Genomic DNA, 27,537 nt, shown 5'->3' on the forward strand with positions numbered 1-27,537 from the left:
AGTACCTTTAATATGGAATATGATTGCCTCTAGAAGCAATACAGCACAAACAGCGATGTGTGATGCTTTCAATTATGCGGTCTATCAGTTCAATAGGAAGTGAGAGCCATTGCTCTTGTAAAGCAGTTGCAAGCGTGGCAAGGGTCTGAGGGGGCGGATTGATGGCAGATACACGCCTCCCTAGAGCATCCCAAACGTGCTCGATAGGATTCAAGTCCGGGGATCGAGCTGGCCACTCCATGCGAGTAATTGTTTCCTGTTGAAGATAATCATCAACAATGCGAGCTCTGTGTGGTCTTGCATTATCGTCCTGTAACAGGAAGCAATCACCAATTGCCCCGGCATATGGGCGCACATAAGCATCAAGGATGTTGTCTCGATAAACCTGAGCATTCACGGTTCCCCTTGGAAAGACATGGAGGTATGTGCGCCCTCCTAAGGATATGCCTCCCCAAACACAGACACTGCCTCTTCCGTATGCATCTCTTTCACGGATGTTTGATGGATGATAACGGGTCCCAGGTTCTCTCCATATCAAATAACGTCTACTGTCACTTTCTAGACTAAACCTGGACTCATCCGTAAAGAGAACAGGCCTCCATTGATCTGACGTCCAGTGGACATGTTGTCGGGCCCACTGCAAACGGTCTCTCCTATGGCGTGATGTGAGCGGCACGCAAATGGCTGGTCGTCTCGCATACAGACCACCTTCGTGGAGCCTTCTGCGCACAGTTGACGTTGACACCAACCTTCCGGTGGCTGCAGCAAGAGAGGATCTAAGATGTGTCGGAGTAGCGGTTCTATTCCTGCGTGCACTTAATGTCAAATATCGGTCATCGGCACTGGTCGTAACAGTTGGCCGTCCTTGACTGAACCTCCTAGATGCCGAATCTGTGGTTTGAAATTGCCTCCAAAGTCTATGAACCACAGATGGACTCACATTTAGCCATCTGGCCACTTCTGATTGACTCTGCCCTGCCTCTAGTCTCCCGATGGCTCTCCATCGTAGTTCTTCAGGCAAATGATGCCTAGAGGTCATTATTACGAATTGGCTATCTCAGATTTTCAATGTCGCAATCACAGTAAAATTTGTGTGCTTTCTCTCAAACTTGGACTTTTATGCTCCAGGCAGATGACGTAAGCCGAGTGCAGCGCCACTAATTTGCATATTGCAATTTTACTCAGCTACTCTTAGTGGACAACATATGCAAATTTTGCACGGTTTGGCTTACTTTTGAAAGAGTTATCGCTATTTTTGTGATTTTTCCTTAATTTATGATAACCAGTGTATATAAGACATGTTAACTCGACTCTATGTCGGGGTACCTTTTCATAGATGACGGTTGACATAGTCGATTACTCCTCTCCCCACAAGATGAAAGGCTGAGTCAACCTTGTCCGGCCCGATGATCGAATCCAGGACCTGTGGCACCGGAGTGCGAAGCGCTACCACTCTTGTGCAGTCGGTTCAAGAAATTAATTGCTTCTTCCATATATTTTTAGAATACATTGATAACTTGAAGAACGAAAAAAACCACGCGAATAAAGTGCAAGTAAAGGTACAAAAGTAGATTACTGTAGTTCTTGTTTTTTTTTTTTTTTTTGGTTCTTTACAGTTTGATTTTGCTAAGTTTTTTACATATATTCGCTTGAATTTTCTTTAATCATAGATAACACAAAGTAAGACCCTTTCTTCTATAAAATATTGCGGTTGAAACGTGTCTTTCTGGGAAATTTTATTCGTAGTACTTATATTAGTGCTTTATTTATGTTCTTTTCTTTATTAATAAGTAGCATAAAGTATACCTTAACCTTATTTGAGTTTTGACAACTTATCTGAAAGCGCACTACACAAACACTATTCTATAAGCTGGACTATTTTAAGACAAATTTAGCACCTTATGCTAAAATTAGGAAAAGAAACCCATGTAATTTTAACTAATAGAATTAAATTCATCTCTCCTAATAATAATAAAAAAAAAAGTGTGCAAAGTTTTATTTTTGCTTTTGATTTAAAATGTGATGTGAAAAATCAAATCAACAATTTTCTTGGCATTGATAGAAATACTTAAATCAACTATGAAATTCGAGGAAATTCATGAGCACAAATAATGAAAGTATATTTTATTCAAAGAACTACTTCAAATGTTAAAAAAAAGGGAAGAATTCAGAAAGAGCGTATGTAAAAGATATCCTGACATTATTCAGCAAAAAAAAAAAAAAAAAAAAAAAACTAATAGAGAAATGACCATCTAAGAGTGGTGTTTGAAATCGGTTTTAACATAGTATATGGTTTTATTTTCTTTATTTATAATGCATCTCTGATTTAATTCTAAGAAAAAGGAAAATTCTTTGCAGCAAAAAATAATCGAAAAAAACTCCTCTCTATTGATTTTGAAACATTTTTATTCTATTTAAGACCATTAAAAGTGCTTGATAAAAAAGTAATTATTTTAAGCTATATTGATAACACAACGAAACAATTTAGAAGTAAAAGATAAATTGCGTTCTTATTTTATGTTTAAATTTTGAACAAAAATTAAAAATAATAATTTTTGTACAGTATTTTGTTTGTTTTCTGAACTTCATAATGTAGTCTAAGTTGCATTTTTATTATTCTTTTTATTTAAGCACACAAGTTCAAATTTGAAGACTTCAAAGTGTGAGATTTAGAAAAATAATCATTCTTAGAAATGCATTTAGTTCATATTTTTTTAAAAGTAAATAAATTCACAATTAAATAAAATCTTGCTCTTTTATTCTTAGCATGAAAAAATCTAATGTTTTCTGACGAAACATGCTTCTATTGATTACTATTAAAAGTATTTACTTAACAACCATTTTTACTAAATTACATAAAAAATTTTTTTCATTTGATACTTCGCTAGTAACAATCATTTAGGCATTAATGGATTGAAATTGTCAGAGATGGAACCAAATTACGCAAGAAAAATATATCGTTAAGTGAAAGCAAAAATTAGCAGTAATATGGCAATTATGTTATTTTAAAATAATGACATTTCTATTTTTAGAAAAGTTTCGCCTGATTTCGTAGTACAATCCTTTTGATATCAAATTCCCAATTACCATTACAAGCATTTCCTAACTTTTATAGTTTCAGATATTAAGTAACTTTTCATTCTCTATATATTTTTTCAATAAGAATAAGCCTTAACTTCATTTTACTTAGAAGTTAATGATTGGAAATCGAATTCCAAAAATTGATATTCTTTATATTGCAGCATTGACAGAGGCTTTGTCTTAAGTTTGTAAAATGCTTTATATCATAAATTTCACTAAAATATTTTAAACTTGACAATTCATTTTTTGTCAATTTGGCTATATTTATTTATTATTATTATTTTTGATAAATCACATTGCGTTTTTGGGGAATGCTTTCCTGACACTTTTTAATTAAAATTTTATATTACAGTTCGCAGAGCCTTGCAACTTATTTTCAAAAATTATCTTATTTTCAAGAATGGAAAATTAAAATATTTTCTTTTCATCAATTATTCTTGCTGTAAGAAAAACTTCCGGTGAGCATTTTATTCTTAACTATACAGCTCAAAATGATCATTTAAGAAAATGAGGCATGGTTCGAAACGAATGTTTAAGAAAATTAATATAGCTATTTAAGAAAATGCACATAATATTTTACCCCGTTTTTCTAACTTCTCATATTTTTTTTTCTTTTTTCAAAATAATAAACTGTTTCAGAATAAATTCGAAATGTTAGGTCGTTCATTAACCAAAATTATTTAGAGCATAAAAAAATTAAGTCTCATTTGAAAAGAAAAGTTTACAGTTCTTTTTACAACGTTGATGCGGCTTTATAAATTTGCCATATAATTAATAAAATTGCGTATTAAATGGGCGTTTTTTCAAACTACATCAATTTAGTATCTTGAATACAAAGATATGTCAGAAAGGTTACACATAAAATATACCCAACTATTCCAACCCCTTCCCCACGACTTTTTTAATGATTATGTTTACTATTTAAAACGCGAAGCACAAAATTAGTGTTAAATAAATAATCCCATGAAACTGAAACGGTGGTATATTATAACTGATTAAAAATTTTATTCGCTTCAAAAATATATTAATAGGAAATAACAATCGACATATTTCACTCCTACAAATTTCTCGAAGAATTTCTCATTGAATACTGCACATTGCTGGAATCTTGAGGACAACTCAAGTTCAGTCAATGCCAAAATTATTTCCAAAACCAATCACATCAGCTCATCTTGATTCCCTGTGTCTAGGAAACTAACCCCTGTTTTTGAGAACTTGAAACCTGTCGACTGTTACTTTCTAATTATATGTTTTTGAAACGAATGAAGTTTTTAATCAGGAAATACAAAATTCATGTTTTAAATTTGAGTTTAACATTGAAAAGGGGCATCCTTAGCGAAATCCATTTTCTTAAAACCGTATTTCAAGCTTTGTCACAGATAACTTACTAAAACGCTCATCAACGAATTGTCTTTGAAAACCTCATCACCTGGAAATAGTTTGTACTTACGAAATCTTAAGTAAAAGTTATTTGAATAATAATTAAATACAACGATTTGTTTTTTCCGTCAGGTGTTTTTTCTTTTCCTAGTAATTGTCACACCTAAGAAATCTGATTTATCTTAAATCTATAGGATAATTATTTATTAAGATAACTATTTATTAAGATAATTATTTGTTAAGATAATTATTTACTAAGATAATTATTTAATAAAATAATTATTTATTAAGACAATTATTTAATTGTCTCATGTTTATCAACAAATGAGTATGGATAATAATTAGAGTTAATTGTGTGTGTGTGTCTGGCTGCATGTGGAACAGTTCTTCGTAGAGTCCTGAAATTTACGAATGATTGAAGTTTAAACTAATCACAATGCAAATGTATATAATTAATACAATTTAATATTATTGTTAGTATATATAATTAATACAAGAGTAACACCAATACAATTCTTTTCTATCAAATTCATGTTTAAATTACTTTTTCTTTAAATCTTAAATTTTTTTACTTCAAAGTTTACCATTACTCCAAAACATTAACTTGAATATAGCATAAATTAAAAATATATTTAATTCTAAATCATTTATTAAATAATCTAACGAGAACATTTAAACAAAAGAATTGTCAGAACCCATTTTACTCAACCAAATCTACTTGTTTCTATTTTAAGAAACTTTCTTAGGCTAATTGTAATTTTTAACCTTAGTAAAATTAGATGCGATAGAGATTTTAAAGATGTGTTATCATGAAAAGTCATTGTTTTTCTTCGAAAGAAAATTAAATAACTTTTACAAAGATTATAATTTCCGATTTCGTATGTTTAGCTTCGACAATTTCTCTGAAAATAACAAAGAAACTGTGACAAAACATTGCGAAATAGAACAAAATTCTAAAACTGAACTCAAACTTTAAAAACGAAAACAAATAAATTTTCCTAATATAAAATATTCTTTTTAAAAGAAATCTTTGTCCTCCTGAAGTCTTCTAATTAAGGGGATTAAAAGACGGAAAACCTAACACAAAAGGTTTATAATTGCAAGTTGGATTTGTTTCTGGTCATTTTATATACTTGAACCCACTCTTAATTTGAGCTTGAGAATATCCAAAATAATAATATGATTTGTTTTTATTTTAAGAAGTTTAACTTTCGTATAAAACATGTAAGTGAAAATATGAAAATATTTATGCTAGGCGAAGAGAAAAGATTTAAAATTCTGCCTTATATTTCATTATTTCCCATTTCTAGGATTATGATTAATCTTCACGAAAATCAGTAAAATATTCTAAGCAATTTAGTTGTTTTAAATTGGTCATAGAGAAATACTTAAAAGCCTTAAACTCCAGTCAATAATTAGTATGAGGACTCTTTACTCTTTTCGAAGCAACAAAGATTTAAAGCATATATATCTTATTTATTTATTTAAGATTTATTTTATTTATTTATTTAAGATTTATTTTATTTATTTATTTAAGATTGAGTTAAAATTTCTGATTGTGTTTTTTTTATTCAAATTTGACCTTCTCTATGTTAAAAATAAATAAAGATCGTACTCTGTATCATGTATCATTATATCGCTGTATCATGCATCATTATATCGCTGTATCATGTCTAACTGACGTTACGTCACGATATGAAATGAATTACATATGCTAGTACTAGTAGGCATTGACATCTATTGTGTTGTTGAACGTATGTAAAAAAAAAATCTCTAATTACTTTTTTATACTAACGATGGGATTTTCGTGTACTATTTGTCTATCCTAATGGTTCGAATGACTGACGACTTCAATACGCAAATGAAATTTCGCCAACTGGAAATTAAACTGCAAATTCTAACACAAAACTGACTTGTTTTAAAAAAAGGAGCATTTTAACTCAATAGCTTTATCTCTTTTGGAATAAAAATATAGAATATAATCACAATTAGAAAATATAGACCTAATAGATAGCCTGATAATCAATTTGAAATTTGCGTACCATAATGATAATTCTACTTTGACGAATTTCAATGTATGTGGAAAGATTTTAAGCAAATACAAAACTTTCGCTATAAATTATAAAATTCATGTTTCCAAAATTAATAATTATATATAAAAAAAAATTGTTATTTTTTTACGAAATGCATTTTTCGAACATAATCAGACCAATAGTAATTGAAAACTTGAAATTTAAAAAAAAAAAACTTTTTTTGTGAAAATGTGTAACATAAGCCATTTGACCTACTTTTTAAATTTTATTTTTTATTATTTAAAATTAATATATTAAAATTGCTATACTAAAATTGACTAAAACATTTGTACAATATTTATTTCAAGGTTTTTTCGACCATCATTAAAGAAAATAATAAGTGATTATTATAAATATATCCTCAAAGTGTAACTGATGGCTATTCTACCATTATTTTCGTGAAAAACGGCTTAAAACTGTTTCCCTCCTTCATCCTAGAATTTGTAGATGGGGTTTTTCGTACTCAAATTTTCCGATTCGGTTATGAAATTTCCTGAAAAATAACTATAAGTAATTATTAAGAGACTAAATTTTTTACCTCTCTTCTGGTTAAATTATTGGAAAAATATTTTTCCGGATTCTGGTTACTAACTCACTTATATTTTGCTAATCTGTTGAAAAAAAAGTTATACTTATTCAGAAAAAATATTCCGAAGAAGAAAAAAAGAAAGAAATGTTTACGCTTGCAAGTAGAAAAAGTTGGTTCTAAAAGGACCTTCAGCACATATCTTTGACCTGGAATGAATACAATACCGTGAGAAGTCTAATGTATGAAAAATAAGTATAAAATTTTTTATTTTGATTGGCTAAACTAAAAGAATTTATTTTTCTTTAAAAATTGAGAATATAACAGAAAGAAAGTGACATTTTATTACATATTTACTTTAGTTCTGTTTTCAAATGTAGGCACTATAAGATTTAATTTTCCCATCCTTCAAATTTTGATACGAACATAGCTATATACATAACTATTTTAATGTGTATAGAATGCGTGGATTTCTTTATAGAATCTATTTATAGTATTTTTCATCTATTATAGTATGCAGCCTTTCAATTAGCAAAATTTTAAAGAAAAAGACAAAATTCCAAGAAACAGGAGAAGTGAATAAAAATCCACAAATAAAATTCTCTTATATTTGATTCTTTGTCAATTATACTCTTAGAATCTAAAGTTGTAAACAAATTTCTAAAGCGAAATTTATCGTTTCTACGAAAAGGTTGAAGTCAAAAATATATGTTGGAAGTGGAACTTAAGTTAGACGAATGCTGAGTTCAAATTCTATAGTGCCATTTTTAACTGTTTGAAAGGATCAAAATGAATGCTAATTTGAACTGCCGGAACAATTTACAGATAAATCCTTTTCGATTGAGAGAAAAAAAATATACAAGATTAAAAGACTGCTTAAGGCGTGACAGTTTATTTTATTTTTGAAATTGAATATAAAATATTTGTGTATGATATTTTTAACTATATTTTATCGACCGTTAGTTTCAAAAATAGTATTTCGTTCACAATGTGCTTATTAAAATTCACAATATTTTTTATTAAAACTATTTAAAGTTATTCTTTTGGAGTAGTTTTTAAGTAAATAGACTTGAAATTAATATATATATATATATATATATATATATATATATATATATATATATATATATATATATATATATATATATATATATATATATATATATATATATATATATATATATATATATATATATATATATATATATATATATATATATATATATATATATATATATATATATATATATATATATATATATATATATATATATATATATATATATATATATATATATATATATATATATATATATATATATATATATATATATATATATATATATATATATATATATATATATATATATATATATATATATATATATATATATATATATATATATATATATATATATATATATGCAACGAAATAAATAAGTACAAAAAAAGACGAAGAAAGTTAAGAAAAACAATAAGTTTCATTTATTGCGCATAAGCTGCAAGTAAACAGATCTCATTAGGTAAGCTTAAAAGGAAGATAAAACAAAGGAAAATTATAGACATATGCACAAGGGGGGGGGAAATAATAATGAAAAAATAACAAACAACTAATTAAAAAAGGAAGGATGAAATTTTTTAAAAAAACCCGGAAAATAAAAGATATAATCTTTTCATCAGCCCACACGATTATATCCGCAAAAAAGAGTGCTTTCTGATATTGTATCAATATAGCCAAAGCAAAATATATTAATACAATAGTGTGAGGAGCACTCAAAAAAATTTTTGTTACAAAAATTACAACAAATAAAATAGAACACAATAAGTAAAAATAACACGTAAAAACAGAAAATAAAATAAGAAAAATAGAAAAAACAGTGTAAAACAAAACAAAAACTATAAAGCGAGTAGTGAAATCAGATGTACTTACATGAACGGAAAATTTTTTAAGAATGATTTAAAAATATTTTCGCAACAAGATTGCCAGATTACAAAATATGAAAACAAAAGCGCAAATTGAGTGTAAATCATATATGGCAACGTTACTTTTAAAAAGTAACGAGTAAAAGTACAAGTATTTTTAAAAAAAGTAACGAGTAAAAAGTAAAAAGTTCTTATTTTAAAAAGTAACGAGTTAAAAGTACAAGTAAAAGTACAAGTACCAAACAAAAAAAGTAACGATTTAAAAGTATATTTCTAGGAAATCGAAAATTCAAAGTAACCTAAAATTTTATTGAATAATATTCTTATGTTCTTTAATGTTTTTGCAAAATTGTTGTTATTTATTTAATTATTTTTAATTTTGAAAGTTATGGACATTAATTTATTTTTAAATTCGGAAGAATATTATAATATAATTTTAAAATCAAATATAATTTTAATATCAAACTTTTTATGGATTTGCACGAAAAAGAAATTTTATCTAAAATTTGAAAACTGCTTCAAGGAAAAGAAATAAACTTATTAAATATTTACGAGCAAGCAAGTCCCTTTAACTTTAAAATATCGTTGGCGCGACTTATAGTACACAATTATAATTAATAAAACTCAATATTGTTAATTAATGAGAAACGAATATCAAAATTTACTGAAACGGCAGTTCTTTATTCTTTCCCTAGTCTTATTAACTGTTCCCTAGTTTATATTAACTTAAAGAAAGTCTTTTTTTTTATTTAAATAAGAATTTATATTTGCTAATTCAAAATAAATATTTGTTAATTAATTTAAATAAAAAAAAAGATAAAAGTGGTAGAAATCATATTATTACGGAAAAAAATCTAATTCGAATGTGACAAAGCTCCTTCAATAGTGAACATTTAAAATACCCAGAAGTCAAAATTATCTGTTTACATATAAAAAGGAGCTTAGATTTATGTTAATTTTAGAACTATAAATTTTTTTTAAAATCTTGTTTTTATTTTCGGTAACTTTATTTTATAAATAAATTACCTTGTTCGACTAATTTGATAAACATTATAACTTATGTTAGAAAATAAATTTTAAAAAAATGCATTCATATACAGGAAACCCCTATAAATCCAATAAACTACAAATTATATTTTGTTTTTAAATAAAAAATTTTTTGTTTTAAAATATTTCATAATGGAAATTTTTGGATTTGTAATAACGATGTGCAATACTAAATTCACTCATAATAAAAAATTAAGAGCAAAAGTTTTATTTTAAAATTTTATGATATGAATAACTAATACGTTTACGTAATAGTATATATGTTACGTTTAATATAATTTTAAAAAAAATATTTTGTTGCAAAATAAAAAAAATTATAATATTTTAGATTTTTTTTAATGCATACTACATATCCATTAAAAAAAGTATTGTTTTTATAATTTAATACTTTAAAGTTAAAAAATGTAAAACTTGCGCCAAAATTTTTTGTAATAGTAATATGAAATTAGTTATTTAAATTATTTAAAAAAGCATCCAATGCGCACACATTGTTAACAAAATTTTTAATTAACATATTTAAATGAATGAAGAATGCTTCAAATAAATATAAAATGTTATTTTATAAATAGAAAATAATTAGATATTAAAATTTATATGAAATATAAAATTTTTATGAATAATTAGATATTAAAATTTTTTAGAAAGCTTACCGAGTTTTAGAAAAAAGTAACGATTTCATTCGACTTTTCCGTTACAAATACTTGTACTTTTTCCCTAAAAAAGTAACGAAAGTACAAGTAAAAGTACTAAATTTAAAAAGTAACGAAGTACAAGTAAAAGTACGTACTTTTTACTTGTACCGGCGGTACAAGTAACGAAAGTAAAAGTACTGCCATATATGGTGTAAATAGAGGATTTTAAAGTGCCGTTCTTACTGCATTGCTGAAGTGATTTGATATGCTGTGCATTGGTTTGTTAGTTACCAAGGATGGGCCCGAAATGGATGTGCGCAAGGTAATATTATACTGAATATTTTAAATAGTTGACTATAAATAATATTAGAAAATAAATACTTATTTAAATATTAATTAATTAATATTTATATAATCATGTGGGCTGATGAAAAGATTATATCTTTTATTTTCCGGTTTTTTTAAAAAATTTCATCCCTTTTTTTTAATCAGTTGTTTGTTATTTTTTTCATTATTATCCCCCCCCTCCTCTTTTGCATATGTCTATAATTTTCCTTTGTTTTATCTTTATTTTGAACTGTATATATATATAATTGTAATCACATCACCTCTTCCACTTTCTAATATTTCAGCATACAAAAAAAGTCGTAACCTCTCAGGTAGAAAAATTTTAATAAAATTTTTAAGCCCATTTATTATGCTCAATGCTTTTTAGTACTTGTTTATATCAACATATTCAACTAAAACTTAATTAAATTCGTGAAATTTAACATTTGAACCAACGTTAAACTACAGGATAATGGGTTAAAAAAAGGATTTGTACATTTGGCAACATGATTTAGCGTTTAACCAACTGAATTCAACTATCAATCGATATATAAGAAATTTGGTGCAAAATTTTACTACTTTTGTAGTACTCCCAAAGGTACTATTGCGTAAAACGTTGAATTAAATCATTAGTTTTCTTTTAGACCAATATTTCTTTAAAACTGGTTTACATTAGAAATTGAAATGTGGTTCAACCTGTCACCATAAATTTTTTGTGAACAAAAACTTTTAGCTTTGCTCAATTTTTCACCAAAAATTTCGTTAACAGTTAAGCCTTGAACTTGGCTCGACGTCTCCCTGAAAAATGAAAATAAAGAAAAACCTTGGATTTAGTTCGACGCTTAAGAACAGAAGTAGTACCTCTTACAGCACCTCGACATTGGTAGAACTTCGCACCAAGTTTTTTATTATATTGGTTGAAGCTAAATTGGCGCACATTGCTTGGTGCGGTTGCCCCAATTATGCAGTGCGTGAATAAAATCTCATAGCCATATTTATTCTTCTACTATTTTAAAAGAGGTAATGGTGTCAGTTAAGCATATAAATATCGATTATATTGAATAAAGAACTACCTTTAAGAACAAGAATTACTAAGTAAAGTGAAAATATTTAAATCAAATTTTAATTTACCTTAAACGTATGAAACAAATCTAATCATTAATATTTTATGTCTGTAAAAAGCATCCAAGCTTTTGTGGAATTAAAATAAAAAACCAATTACCAAGCGATTTAAAAAGAGCTTTATAAGCTCAATTAAAAATGATACTTGAAAACATTAAGCTCATACTCTAAGATTGTTCTTTCCCTTCGTCTTAAAAAAAATAGCATGTTTTTTGATTTTTCGCATGCTTTTGATTTAGAGTGAAAAATGTAATTTTCTTTGTGGGGTCTTAGACTTTTCAGCAACTTGCCAATGTTTTCATTTCAGAGATTTTGTTATCTTATAATTATTTTTTGACTTACTCATTAATTTTAATACAATAAAATATCTTTATAAATCATATAAATATGTTATCATAAAAATGTATCATTCATTAGGAATTATTGGCACAAAAGCCAGTCAAGAAATGTTAACTAAAATTTTTTGTTATTATATTAATACAAGTAAACATAGTTTATTAAGTTGCTTAACCTATAATTAATGTAGCTAACAACCACACTTATAAATTAGAATTACGAATAATAATATTTTCCTAAGTTTAGAGATTAAATAGGAACTATGAAAGGAAATTATTTTAGCAATTAATAATACAACTTTTAACGCAATTTTTGTAGTTCTCTAAATCACAGAACAAACTATATTAGAGTGGTGTAAATTCATTGTACTGATGCATTGTTCATTCACTGGGAAATCTATTCCATGCCTGTTACTGATTAGAAGTTTTTTTTTTGTATTTATGTATGTCTCCTTATGTATTATATAATATTTTATTATAATAATAATAATATGTATAATAATAATATTTTCCTAAGTTTAGAGATTAAGAACTATGAAAGGAAATTATTTTAGCAATTAATAATACAACTTTTAACGCAATTTTTGTAGTTCTCTAAATCGCAGAACAAACTATATTAGAGTGATGTAAATTCATTGTACAGATGCATTTTTCATTAACTAGGAAATCTATTCCATGCCTGTTACTGATTAGAAGTTGTTTTTTTTTGTATTTATGTATGTCTCCTTATGTATTATATAATATTTTATGTATAATAATAATAATATGTATAATAGTAATATTTTCCTAAGTTTAGAGATTAAATAGGAACGATGAAGGGAAATTATTTTAGCAATTAATTGTTACTGATTAGAAAATTTTTTTGTATTTATGTATGTCTTCTTATGTATTATATAATATTTTATGTATAATAATAATAATATGTATAATAATAATATTTTCCTAAGTTTAGAGATTAAATAGGAACGATGAAGGGAAATTATTTTAGCAATTAATAATAAAACTTTTAACGCAATTTTTGTAGTTCTCTAAATCGCCGAACAAACTTTATTAGAGTGATGTAAATTCATTGTACTGAAGCATTGTTTATTCACTGGGAAATCTATTCCATGCCTGTTACTGATTGGAAATTTTTTTTTGTGTTTATGTATGTCTTCTTATGTATTATATGGATAAAAGTACATGGAAATAAAAAGTGTTCATTAACATGGTAAAATTGTAGTGTTCAGAGAGATTGATTTTTTCGTAATTTGCTAAGTCAGTTGTGATATCATACTGTCCAAATAAGTAATTAGACCAACAAAAGAACGTCTTTTCTTTCCAGCCGCTACGTGCGAACTCCCGATCTTTATTTACAATATCTACATTTGCTGACAGCGCCATCGCAACATGGAGGCATGACATCGGGAGTTCGCACGTAGCGGCTGGAAAGAAAAGACGTTCTTTTCTTTCCAGCCGCTACGTGCGAACTCCCGATCTTTATTTACAACATCTACATTTGCTGACAGCGCCATCGAAACATGGAGGCATGACACCAGTCAATAAAAACTGCCCAATCTGAGTTTTTGTTTATGTTATAATGCTTATTAATAAGCAAAACGTAAGTTCAAAAAACACATTTTGGATTTCTCTTTTTCTACAGAGAGAAAAGTAAAACTGTTACGTACCATTAATTCAACTGAAAACAAATAACTACAAATGCAGATCTTATAATTTTTGCCAAGGAAACAAGTTACAGCACACGAAGAAAATAAAGAAGTTTTTTATTTGAAGAACATGAGACCAGGTTATTCAGTACAATGTTATGGCTTCTTATTGTTAGAAACTTCTTATTGGCTTCCTATTGTTGTTTGTTGACGATAATTAAAAAAAAAACCTCTTAAAATGTTAGTTTCTAAAAATATGACATTTTAGTTCCCTAGGGCATGTTTAATGACATGAACCCTGCATGAAGCCGTCATTTATATATTTCAGATTTCCTGCTTTCCCGATGCACATTAACATGCTTCACGAATTCAATTTTGTAACTTACTGTTGAATTCTAGGAAACTAATTATAATTGAAACCCCAAACTTTCTTTAATGGCATTGTCACTTCCTCTTCAGAAAGGTTTCCTAGAAACATGTCTTGGATAGTCTTGTTCCCAAGAATCAATAGTCATCCAAAAATTTAATTCCTTTTCTTGAAATTGTCTCAACTTAATCTCAAACAGCTTATTACGCAGTTCACTCGTTTCAAACACAAGCAATGTTAAAATTAAAATTTTGTTCTTAAATCTTTTCTACACAGATTAACATCATGTATCATATTTTGAGTAGCGAAAATATTTAAATGCAGTAAAAATTCTAAATTTACTTGAAACAAATCGAATATGAATTTTTTTTAAAATTTAAACTTAGTATTTGGATTATAAAGAATTGTAATATCGTAAGGAGGTTCAAAAGCTTTGGATTTTGGATATGATAAATATACTTAGGGTGTTCTTTATTAAATGTTTCAATTCTTCTAAGTGTGCCGGGATAGCCTGGTCAGTAGGGCACTGGACCCATGTCCGAGAGTTCGTGGGCTCGAACCCCGCCGGCCGAAGACTCCCCGTGTGCACGTTAAATCTGTCGAGTCGCAAAAGTCCTCCATGTTCCCATAACAAATCAACACCTTTGGGGGTACTGGATTAGAGATCGATCATTCTCTGATTCAGGTCAAAATTACGATCTGTGGATGAATGAATGGATGTATGAATGGGTCCGCCCTATAAACGGGTGCGACGTATGGGTATGACAGAAGTCGAATTCTTGGCCATAGATGGTGCCACTGGAAAACAAGAACAATCACTCCCCCTCTGCCTAAACAGGCATACGTCAACAATTCTTCTAAGCATTTTTTGTAGGTGTACGCCTGATCAGACACTTCAATACCCTTTTCTTCAAATTTCTTTCTATATTCATTTGCTTTTGTTCATCGTACGGAAAAAATAAAAAAATAAAATTTAAGAGACATTTTTGTATTGCACAAAATTTTCAACAATTTATTTATATAACACTTACTTTCATGCTTCCGAATTACTGAAATGCCAAAAACAAAACTTTATAAAGGTCAGGAGAAATCACTTTATAAACATTCATTATTTTAAAAGTTTATTGTCTCAAATTAAGAACACAGTTAGTAACAATTCATTGCTATGTGATCGGAAGATAATAAATTTAAAATAAAACAACAAATGCATTTAAAATATTAATACATTAATATATACATAATACATGCATTTTAAATAATAATCTCATATTATATATTTTTTAAAATCTGGTCAAAAATCAAGCTAAATGCCCATCCAGTATATTCATACTACCCTACAATAATTAAAGCGGCACTTTCAGATTTCGACATTCTTTAGAAATATTCAGATTATCATTTTAAAACTTTTTAGGTATTTAGATCAAGCAATTTTACATACACCTTTGTGCAAATTAATTGAAACAAACTCAATAAATTCAGAAAACTAAGAGAAAATGCTATTTTATTTAAATTTATACAAACTCAAAAATTTTTTGCACATAATATGATCTCCACGACACTTTATTAACATTTGGACACGATTCGGCATGGATTCCACTAATTTTTTACAGTCATTTATAATATTTGTGTCCTTGTACCACACATGAATTAACGCCGTGATTGGCTTCTCCATAGTTGTACAGTCCATATTTAATAGGCGATTCTTGATTATGGCCCAGAGATTCTCAATTGGGTTGATATCCGGAGAGTTCCCTGGCCATTCCAATGTCTCAATTTGATTCTCAGACATGAATTTCTTGACAATTTTGGACGTATGGCAAGGAGCTAAATCCGGTTGAAAAATCCCTGTTCCATCAGGGAATCGTTTCTTCATCTCTGGAACAACTTTTTTTCCCAGAATGGTAATGTACTGCTCAGAACGCACCATACCGTTAATAGGCTGCAAAGGTCCAACCCCATTGTAACCGAAACAACCCCAAAACATCTTTAAAAAACACGAAAAAAAAAGTTTGTCTCAATTAATTTGCACAAGTGTGTACTTCTCAGTAAGCTATAAAACTTTCAGAACGAACGGGTGAAGTTACGAATAGAAACAAGCATTTATGCACACTCTATTTTAGAAAATATTGCAATAAGCATAAAACTTGTATCGATAACTTTGATTGTTATCTGCAATATTTGCCTAAAATTTCGCAATTCTACAGTAAATATATACATGCAGATAAGCACATTTTTGTAAAATAATTAAGTTTTTTTGTCGTATACTTTTTTTTCAATAACTTAAAAAAATATTCAATAAAGTTGAAAAATGTTTTTGAAGATATTTTTAATTAATAAATCTTTGAAAATTACGCAAGACATGTGCATTTAAAGTAGTTATTTAATAGTGCGCATGTGCGGAAAAAATTTAAAAAAAAACATTTTCACTAGTTTTCTAGTGAATCGCATTGGGTAACTAATGAAAAAATACTATTTAAATATCGTGAACATTTAAAAAGTGTATAGAAATTTTCTAAGTAGTTTTACTACTTTTTTAATTAAGGCTCTGATTGGTATGGGGTATTCCACAGAATGCGATTTGCACAATTAAACAAAATTTTATAAAAATGGCACCGGTATAAAGAGGGAACTAACCCCATATAATTATGTTTTTTTTTTTAGATATTTTCTTTTCAAATACCATTACATTTTGATGTAAGAACAATTATTCTGAGGTATTATCATTCATTATTAAATTTCACCTGAAAATAAAAAAAATGAAATTCGTAGAAAATCCCTTAGCTATCAGATTTCCTCCAAAACTTACAAAAACTACTGAGAAAAATATTAATAGCATTTTAAATTTTTAAGATATTCAAATATGTTTTTTATTATTAGTTATCAAATATGCTTAACTGAAAAATTGTGAATTTTTTTAATTTTTTCCCCTCATGTGCAGCATGAAGTTGTAACTTTTAATGCTAATATATTCCGTAATTTTTAACAATTCTTTCAGATTTTAAAATTGCAAATTTTGCTATGAATTCAAAATTTCGCCCAAAATTTTCTTTCTATTCATTGAATATTTTTTAAGTTATAGACAAAACAACATAATATAAAAAGATAATATTTTCATTAAAATGTCCGTACTTCCAAAAATATTTAATCTAGAACTATGAATTTTTAAGCGATTATTGTAAATAACAACCAAAGTAATCGATGCAAGTTTATTGCTATATTTTCCAGCATAACGTGCTCAAAAATACTTGTTTTTGTATATAATTTATTACTGGTCTCACAAAACTTTGGCAGCTTTAAAATTTATTAACAGCTGACTCAATTTTGAGTTTACGACTACCAAAGTTCAACTCCGTAGCCTTGTAATTTTGAACCGAATCCAGAAGACAAGGGAACTCTTGTATCAAGTCAATTAACCCGCATTTGCATTGCATGGAGGGGAAAACAATGAAAACTTTCCATGTTTAGTCTGACCGCAAGGGGACTCAATCCATGATCTGTCTACCACTGAGGATCTTATTTTTATTTTATTTCATTTCATTTCATTTCCTTTCATTTCATTTCATTTTATTTTATTTTATTTTATTTTATTTTATTTTATTTTATATATGTCGTTAAGCAGCCAACCCAATTTTTGGGTTTACGACTACCAATACTCAACGCCGTAGCTTTGTAATTGTGAACCAATCCAGAAGACAAGGAAACTCCTGGATCAGTACCCCCAGAGGTTTTGATTTGTTACGGGAACATAGAGGACATTGTGACTCGGCAGATTTAACTTGCATCAGTCACCATTTACTACACGGGGAGTCTTCGGCTGGTGGGAATCGAACCCACGAACTCTTGGACATGGGCCCAGCACCCTATCGACCAGGCTATCCAGGGCTTGAGGATATTATTTATCAGCACTGTGGTCGGTGCGAATCGGGTGCGGAATTCGTATTGATCAGCCTACGCTGGGATTGAAATCGGGCTGGGAGGCGAGCGCTCATTGACAGGCGAGTGCTCTACCCCCTGAGCCACGAATTAAAATAAATTCAAGATTAAAAACAATGCCATAAAATCCCCTTTTAATTGAATAAATCTATTAGCTAGAAAGCAGCACTTGTGTCATCTTTTAGATACTTGAAAAAGCAAAATCGTCTACAGCTTAATTTTTAACTGAATCTAGTTCTAAACCAACAAGAAAATTCCATTTTTAAACGCCTTTCCCAAATGTTCTAGTTGAACCTTTTTAATTGGGATTATTCGTAATTGTTATTCATTTAAGAGCTGTTCATTTATTGTCCTGCTTATTCGCTTATTAAAAATATACCAAAATGATATATTCCGTTTATATTCTTATAATTATATTTATTTTATCAAATGTTGAAAATAAGAAGAAACTGAAAAAGATTACACAGTAAGTCTCTTATCACACTTTAAAATCAATTTTATTACAATTGTATTACACATATTGTCACATTTCTCCACATATTTATTGTAGATTATAAAATAAATTAATATTTTTTCCAGCATATCACAGGTAAACACAATGATTATACATACTTATCAAAAATCAAATATTTAAAATATATTTAAATTTTGGAACATTTAGAATTTCAGCTTTACATTAATTTTCATATAATTTTAAACAAATCTTTCATAGGTCATTACTTATATCCTGACCTTTATTTATAAGTTACATAATTTGTAAATATTCACAAATTAAATCTGACAAAGTGTGTAAATTATGTAGAGACTGGCCACGTAAAGAAGAAGAGACTGGTCACGTAAATTAAGATATAGCAACCCCAGATCTGTTAAACCTGGAGTGGTGGTAGTTTGACATACCAGTTTTACCAGATTGGAGAATTTGTCTCCATTTTTGGGAATTTTTGATAGCATTGGGAAATTTTCCCTGATAAAATTTCTTTGGAGAATTTTTAGGGGGAACCTATGGAAAGATATTATTTTTTTCTGTTACTTTGAAAAAATTTTACAACCAAAATTTTTTTCAGAAAAAAAGCTGGGAAGTATTTTAAGCTAAGGATTGCCGGTATAAACATTTGAAAATCTCAAAATATTTTATTAATAAATGGATATTACAATTGAAACGGTGACGTTCATTCATTTAAATAGCCATTTTCACTGCATGAGAAAGAGGGACTGAGCAAAGAAATATTTTTATCCACAGAAGCTCACCAATTAAGTGGTTTCAACATGAGGCAGCACATCTTTTTTTTATCGCAGACCCTTAGAAATATCGCTGACCCTTAGAATGGTGTTTAAGCATGCATGCTTAAGGTATTCTCATGAAGCATTACGCTTTGAAGCATTAAGCATGCATGGTCTTTAAGCAACATGCATACAAATTGCATGAAGTTTTCAATAGATTTACTGTATTGATAAATACAGAAAATAACTGATTATTTTCGTTCATGCCTGGTTATAATAATTATTAAACATTTTTATAAACATCATACTGGTTTCAATTATTATTAAAAATTTTATTAAATTCGAATTCAAAAAATCTTACAAGTCTCTCACTACTTGACAAGAAAATCACAAATTGGTTTTTATTACTGTTTAATCTTTTGAACTTTCAAATTAACAAGGTTGATTATTAGAGATATTGTAACTTTATAGACTAATTTAATTGTTATTCAAATAGGATCAAAGTTAACGTATTGTAGTAGTACAATGCCTTTCTTCTATTATACTAAATTATCAGTGCGCACTGTTAATTCAAAGAGCAATTACGTCATTCAAAATGCTTTGAATTAACAACATATATTCACATACATATATGTTTTAATTATTAATATATATTTTATTGAATTAATGCTCACACACTCTTGCAAGCCTCTCCCTACATGACCAAAAACTCACAAATCGCACCATTACATATAAGCCTAATTCAGTTATTCAAGGAGCTTTGAATGACATCAAACGCCAGAGAGAAATTATATTATTTATCTATCATTCACCGTGAATAGGTACAAAAGACATAAAAATAACTTTTAGAATTTGAAGCGAAATAACACATAATACTATAAAGGAAAAAAATTAAACAAAAAAGTCAAATTTTTTTATATATCTTTTCGCACAATTTGCTGATAGAGAATTAGTTACAAACACTGTTAAAACACAGAAATAAATAAATGAAGTACGAGCCAACTAACAAATCAGACGAAAATAGTGACTCACAGCTTGTGGAAACACATTTTCCAACTTTTTAAGCATTGTTTATTGCATAATATGTCTGAAATATTTTGACCATGAAAAAATAATCACAGTTTTTTTAAGAAGTTAGAGTAATCATAACAAGTTACACTATTATTTCTTAAAGGGCTTTAAAAAAACTTGAATTAAGAGTCACAAAAAAATTTATTTTTTAGCAATCATGTTTAAAATAATTCTGAAGAGATTTAAGGAAGAATATTTGATTTGTATAAGACTGCATTGTGATTTACATTGAGAACAATTATAGTTTTTATAATAACATATATAAAGTTGACATAATATTTATCCTATACGTATTGTGGTATTTATCTTAGAATGTGTTTGAAATAAATGTTTGTTTAAGGAGCAGACATTTAGATCCCTTTTTTATGAAAAAAAAATAATAAAAATGTTTTGTGGAGTTTTTGCAGAAAAAAATTTCTATTTGAGAAGTTTTCTTTCAAAATTACAAGAGAATAATTAAAAAAACAGCTTACTTTTCGATAATTTTTTTTCAAAAATTATTCTAACACTTTGGGGGCGTTTGAGAAAAACTGTATTCCACCGTCTAGCAACATTGGAGTTGTTATGTGTGATTAGTATAAATGCTAACTCTGTATATTCAGGTGGTTTAATGCAAACATCTTTTTTGTTAAAACAGTTTTTGTAGTTTTCATTTTTTTAAGTGTGTGGCATTGATTTGGAGTAACGGTAGACTAAGAGATTTTTCTTAGAATTCGGGAACAGAGGTAATGAGAACTTCAGCAGTTTTATGAAGACAGTGGTTCTTACCAGACCCTAGGTATTTGGAGGTTAACGGCAATAATGTCAATGAGGGTGTTTTCGTACAGTAAACACACACTTGTAGCTTCTCAACCTCCGTAATCACATCCTTGTGACTTTTCCGTCTCTCCCAGATTAAAAATTAATGTCAAGAGACGTCATTTTGAGAAAATGGAAAGAAATTACAAGACTGCAACCTGTCATGCGAAAGCAAGTCCCCTGATTCAAATTCCAAAATTGCTATGAGGAAATAAACAACAGTCTTAAGAGCTGAATGGCTTTCTAAGGGACGTATTTTAAAGGAAAAAATATTAAACTGTATTTCAATTCAAATTTAAAAAATAAAAGAACATCAGTTTCATCAACTTACAAACCTTGTAGACATTGTCTTACTTTAAATTACGCATCATGTTTCTCTTTCTACAGTGTGAGACTTTAAAAGTAAATTTACAACTTAATCAGTATATTACAAAATATTATGAAATTAACTAATTAATTTAAAAAATAAATAATGTAATTAAGAATAATTAATTAGATAATTAAAATAATTGTTATTGTATCAAGTTTTACTCATATATTCTCAGCGTATGGACGGATTCATTAGAGAATCGTTCAAGAGAATAAAAAATTTAAAAAGAATGCTATTATATCTATATTAAAAGTATAAACTTGGTAATAACTTTAAACTCATTTCTCTTCCTACTGTGTGAGATTTTTAAAATAAATTTGTATTTTACTCGTTATGCTACAAATAATCTTAATGATTATGCAAGTTTATCGAAAATCGGCTTTGATAACTTTGCTTTCGCATTTAAAATGTTAGCTTTATTTACAATAACAGTTATTTTCTTCGCATTTATTTACGCATGCATATGAACATTAATAACTATTTGCATATTCTCAGAACATGGTCGGATTTCCATTACAGATTTTGTATCAATTTCATTACATATATATACACCTCGCCTTACACCAAAAAATTTTTTTTAAATTTACTCATTATGTTGCAAATATTCATAATGATTATACATATTTAAATTTTTTATTTTGAATTAAAACTTTTTAGCATTTCATGATTTAAATGTGTTTTTATCCGCATTCATTAACATAAATTTCAAACTTTAAAATCTATTTATAGATTTTCAAGATCTATACAGACTCATATCTCCAATTTTATTAATTTCATTGTACAGTGTGCCAAAAAACCCGATCCTATGATTAACTTTTGATCTAATGATCGGATCTTCGCGTTCTAGGACTCAATCTGATTGGCTCCAGGCGATGACCTCTAAATTGATGTGCTAATAAATAAGAGCAGACGAGATTTTGAGTAACAGAATAAGACATGAAAACATACTTTCTCTGAATAAACATACGTTTTTATCGGTTGGTTCGGATTTTGTTAAGTTTTGTCGAAAATACATTTGTCAGTGCAGCCAACTAAAGCCGAATTGTTTTTTTTTGAAAAAATAGAATTCTTATTAGTACGTAATAAGGGTTTTCCATGACCTTTCCTTTATCTGAACAATATTGATCTGATTACTCAAAAAAGTCAGATATTTAAAATTCGATTTCTCAGGAGTTATTCAGCTTATTTTGCTGAAATTTTGTATTTAGTCATGTAAACTTATAGTCTTTAAAATGATGCAAAAAAATTTATATCTTACAATACAAAATTTTTTCTAACTATTATTAAATAAAATAATAAAAAATAATAAATATTTATCAAAAATTATTTTTTGCATTACATTATTTTTTGACAAATTAATTTTATAATTGCGTGCAAAAGTCTTTTAATTCGCTTAAAACGTTCTCGAGATACAGCGAAATGCGCAAAAAGTAAAATTAACATTAAGAGTTCCAAACTTAAGAACATTAAGAACTCATCTGACCAAACTTTAGATCTCATATTTCCCAGATTGCGGCAACTCCCTATATTTTAGGGGTCAGAAATCTGAATCTGTCAAAAAAAGGTATGTTTGTTCAGAGACAGTACGTTTTCACGTCTGATTTTGTAGCTTAAAATATAGCCTGTACTTATTAATTAGCATATTTAAGGTCCCCCTCTAGAGCCATTAAGATTGAGTCACAGAACGTGAAGATCCAATCATTAGATCAAAAGTTACTCAGAGTAGTCCGTTTTTTTGCGCACTGAACATTCAATATCATTTCTCATTATTAAGGTGGGATTTTCAAAATAAATTTATAATTTACTCAATATGTTAGAAATAATTATAATGATTTTAATACACATTAGCCAAAATTCTCTTCCGATAATTTTGCTTTTGCATTTAAAATAACATCTTTACAATTTTCTTTACATTTACACTTTTTATCTATACATTTATTTACACATGTGGATCAAGCTAAAAATTCTGATTTTTGATTTTCAGAATATGAATAAATTTTAATCATAGACTTCGTATTGTCTTCATAACATATTTAATCACATTTCGCTTCATACCGAATGAGATTTGCAAAATAAATTATTATTTACTCATTATGTTATAAATAATCATAATGGTTATATATATTTGTTGGAAATAGTTTCAATTTCTTTGCTTTTACATTTAAAATATTATTTTTACACTTTTTTAATGTGTTTTTACACATTTATTTACTTATGTGTTTTTACACATTAATGCTTTAAATTCTTTTTATAACTATTTGAAATCTTTACAGATTCACATCATGGATTTTATTAATTTCATTGTACTTTTAAGACATATTTCTCTTGATACTGGTAGGGATTTTCAAAATAAATTCCTCAGTTTACTTAATATGTTGCTAGTAATCATAATGATTACAGATTTATTGAAAATTGCTTTTGATGTCTTTGCCTTCGCAATTAAAAGACTTAGTTTCAAATTTTTTTTTACGTTCACACTTTTATTTTAAAATTTTTTTGCGCGTGTGCATTAATCTGTAAATGCTATTCATAGTTGTCGAAATATGGACAGATTCCCCGCATAAAATTTGTATTAAATTTGATACACTTTCAATCACATTTCTCTTTCTACTGGGTAAGATTTTCAAAATAAATTTATAATTTACTCAATAAGTTACAGATAATCATGACGATTATACATATTTATCCAAATCGCTTTCGATATCTTTGCTATTGCACTTGAAATATTAATTTCACAATTATTAACATTTACATTTTTTATTTTAAATTAATTTATACATGTTTATTAATATTTGAATCCTATTTATATATTCTCAAAATATAGACTTCATAGACTTTGTACTAATTTCAGCAAACTCTTTATCACATTTTGCTTCATAGAGAGTGAGAATTTCAAAATAAATTTATGATCGAATTAGTATATTACAAATAATCATCTTGATTATACATATTTATCGAAAATCATTTTCGATATCTTTGCTTTTTCATATAAAATATTAGCTTCACATTCTTTTTTTACATTTATACTTATTATTTTGACATTTATTTATGCATGTGTATAAATCTTTAAATTCTAATCATTGAGTTTCAGAATATGATCTGAATCCCATCATAGGCGTAGTATTAATTTCATTATATTTTTAAACTCATTTCTCATTGTACTAGGTGAAATTTTAAAAATAAATTTATAATTTACTCAGCATGTTACAAATAATCTTAATAATCATAATGATATGAAGCGAATATGATTTAATTATTACAACAGTTTAAAGTTTCAGCAAGGCATTTGAAAGCAGTTATCTTGGGTAACTGCTCTGTCATATTTTAAACTATTTTAAACAAGCCAGAAGTGTTAACTTCTCAGTTTTGCCCACAGAAACTTTAATTATAATAAAAGCTAAAAATTAACTGACTCTTGAATTGGCATTGATATCTTACTTCGCTATTCTCCCTTTTAAGCATAAAATTACGCATTCAAAGACATTGTACAATGACACAAACACTGCTAAAAATCAAATATTCTACCATTACACGCAGTGAGAACTTTTGGTACCTCATTGGCTTCTCAATTTTTGTTTACTGCAAATAAAGTAAACCGATTGGAAGAAAATTGGAAGGAGCGATAGAATTTTACATCTTGTTTGAAACTAAAAATTAACATTGATACCATTGATCATAATGTTTGTACACATCAATTATACAGCGTAAATGATATTAGAAATATATGTGATATCTCATTTTACTAACAAAGCTGTACGCAGATTAAAAGGGATTTCATGCCTTATGAAGAAATCTACTTTAGAAGTAGGAAAAACCATAAAAAGGAAGTCTTACAAATATTCAACTTAAAAATTGAATCGCTTACATTTTTAAATAAAACGTGCTATAATATTTGTAAACCAAGGATCTCAAATTAATAACTTGAGAGGAAAATCGAAACTTAAAAACAGAGAGCGTGCACAAACATTATGATCAATGTCCAAACTATTCCAGAGACCACAAAGGAGCCAGCGATTCTGTGATTCCTCTTCTCTGGATCGTCGCCGCAAAAGGAATTACGTGGAATTTCTTCTTGATTTCCAGCACGTTCAACGGGCTCAACTCTGTGAGGATTATTTCTTTGATTTTCTAAAAAGAGAGAACGAATTCATTCCCATAATCCAGAATTTACTTTCCATATATTTCTAATATCTAACACATAAAATGTAATTTTAGTTTTCCCATAACACAAGCCTGATTTAAAAGTTATTTGATGTGCTGTATTTGAAAAAGACCTTCAATTTCCCCTCTCACGTTTTTGCCATCATTTTTTGTAAAATTGATATGGGATGCTTTAACTTAAATCCTATTTGGAAAGGAATTCTCTCAAACAGTTTTGCATGTACTGTCTGGTAACTCTCGTCTATATTCATTTTGATCTACGTAAAATTGAAATTTGTCAAGGTAAATAGATTTTTGAGCAATCGGCTAACTTTTAATAGGCTAAAATCAATGAAATTTATTGTTGCCAGATCACACAAGCTACCTCTGTTAGAGAGAAAAACAATAAGTTCCTTGATTTTAAACTTCCTACATCAGCTTCTAGAAGAAAATCACCAACATACCATTTTAATTTATTTTTATTAAGGTTACTTACGTAAAATTAACGATTAAACAAGAATAGCAGATATTGTGTATGTGTACACGGAAGTTTAAAACAAAAAGCAAAACAAACACATAGCAAAACAAAAGAAAAAAGTTTCTATTTAAGTGCATACTCTTTTTCCTCTGAAACTTATTTTTGATGATCTTCTTTTATGCTTAATCTCAGGCCTATTTTGAGTTAACATCCAACAGTAGTCGGCGAGCATGTTCTTGTCATATCTTCTTTGGTATTTACGCTCCATATCTCTGATATCTTAATGGAACCCTTCACCTTGTTCTTCGCTAACTTCATTTTCAAAGGAAAAAGTTCACATGTGAGTGAAGGAAATGCGTTTTGACACTTGTGGAACAAGACAAAGTCTTAAATTTGTCCATCATTTTCATTACAATAGCTTTATAGTCAGGATCATCAGGATATCTTCTTAGTTATATTTTCTGCTTTAAAATAAAATACTGAAAGATACAGTTCTTTAAAAACTCTTCATCAATATTGTTTCTCTCCATTACTTCACCTTCAGTTGTTTTCAAATATACATCTCTCAAACCTTTACAAATCAGCGATAAATAGTAATTAATCAATTTTATATTGATTCATACCTAAATAGTAACTATATTTTATATTTATTCATACCTAAATGAATTTTTGGAAATTTAAAATTAAAATCAGTGGAAATTCCGACTTGTTTTGGTGTATTGAAACGTTGCTTTTCATTTCGTTTATCAGACTTAACTTTTAATTATCAAAAAATTTAAAGTAAGGCATTTTTAGAATCCTAAAATCCTATTCTTTGACATAAAGAAGTAAAAGAAATCGTTAATTTTAAAGATATCGAATATTTCAGCATTGGTAGCCCTCTTGATTTATAATCGATATATATATATATATATATATATATATATATATATATATATATATATATATATATATATATATATATATATATATATATATATATATATATATATATATATATATATATATATATATATATATATATATATATATATATATATATATATATATATATATATATATATATAT

The sequence above is a fragment of the Parasteatoda tepidariorum genome, chromosome 7 (genome assembly GCF_982258835.1).
Source record: "Parasteatoda tepidariorum strain Cologne lab strain chromosome 7, Ptep-v5.0, whole genome shotgun sequence".
Lineage (NCBI taxonomy): Eukaryota > Metazoa > Arthropoda > Arachnida > Araneae > Theridiidae > Parasteatoda > Parasteatoda tepidariorum.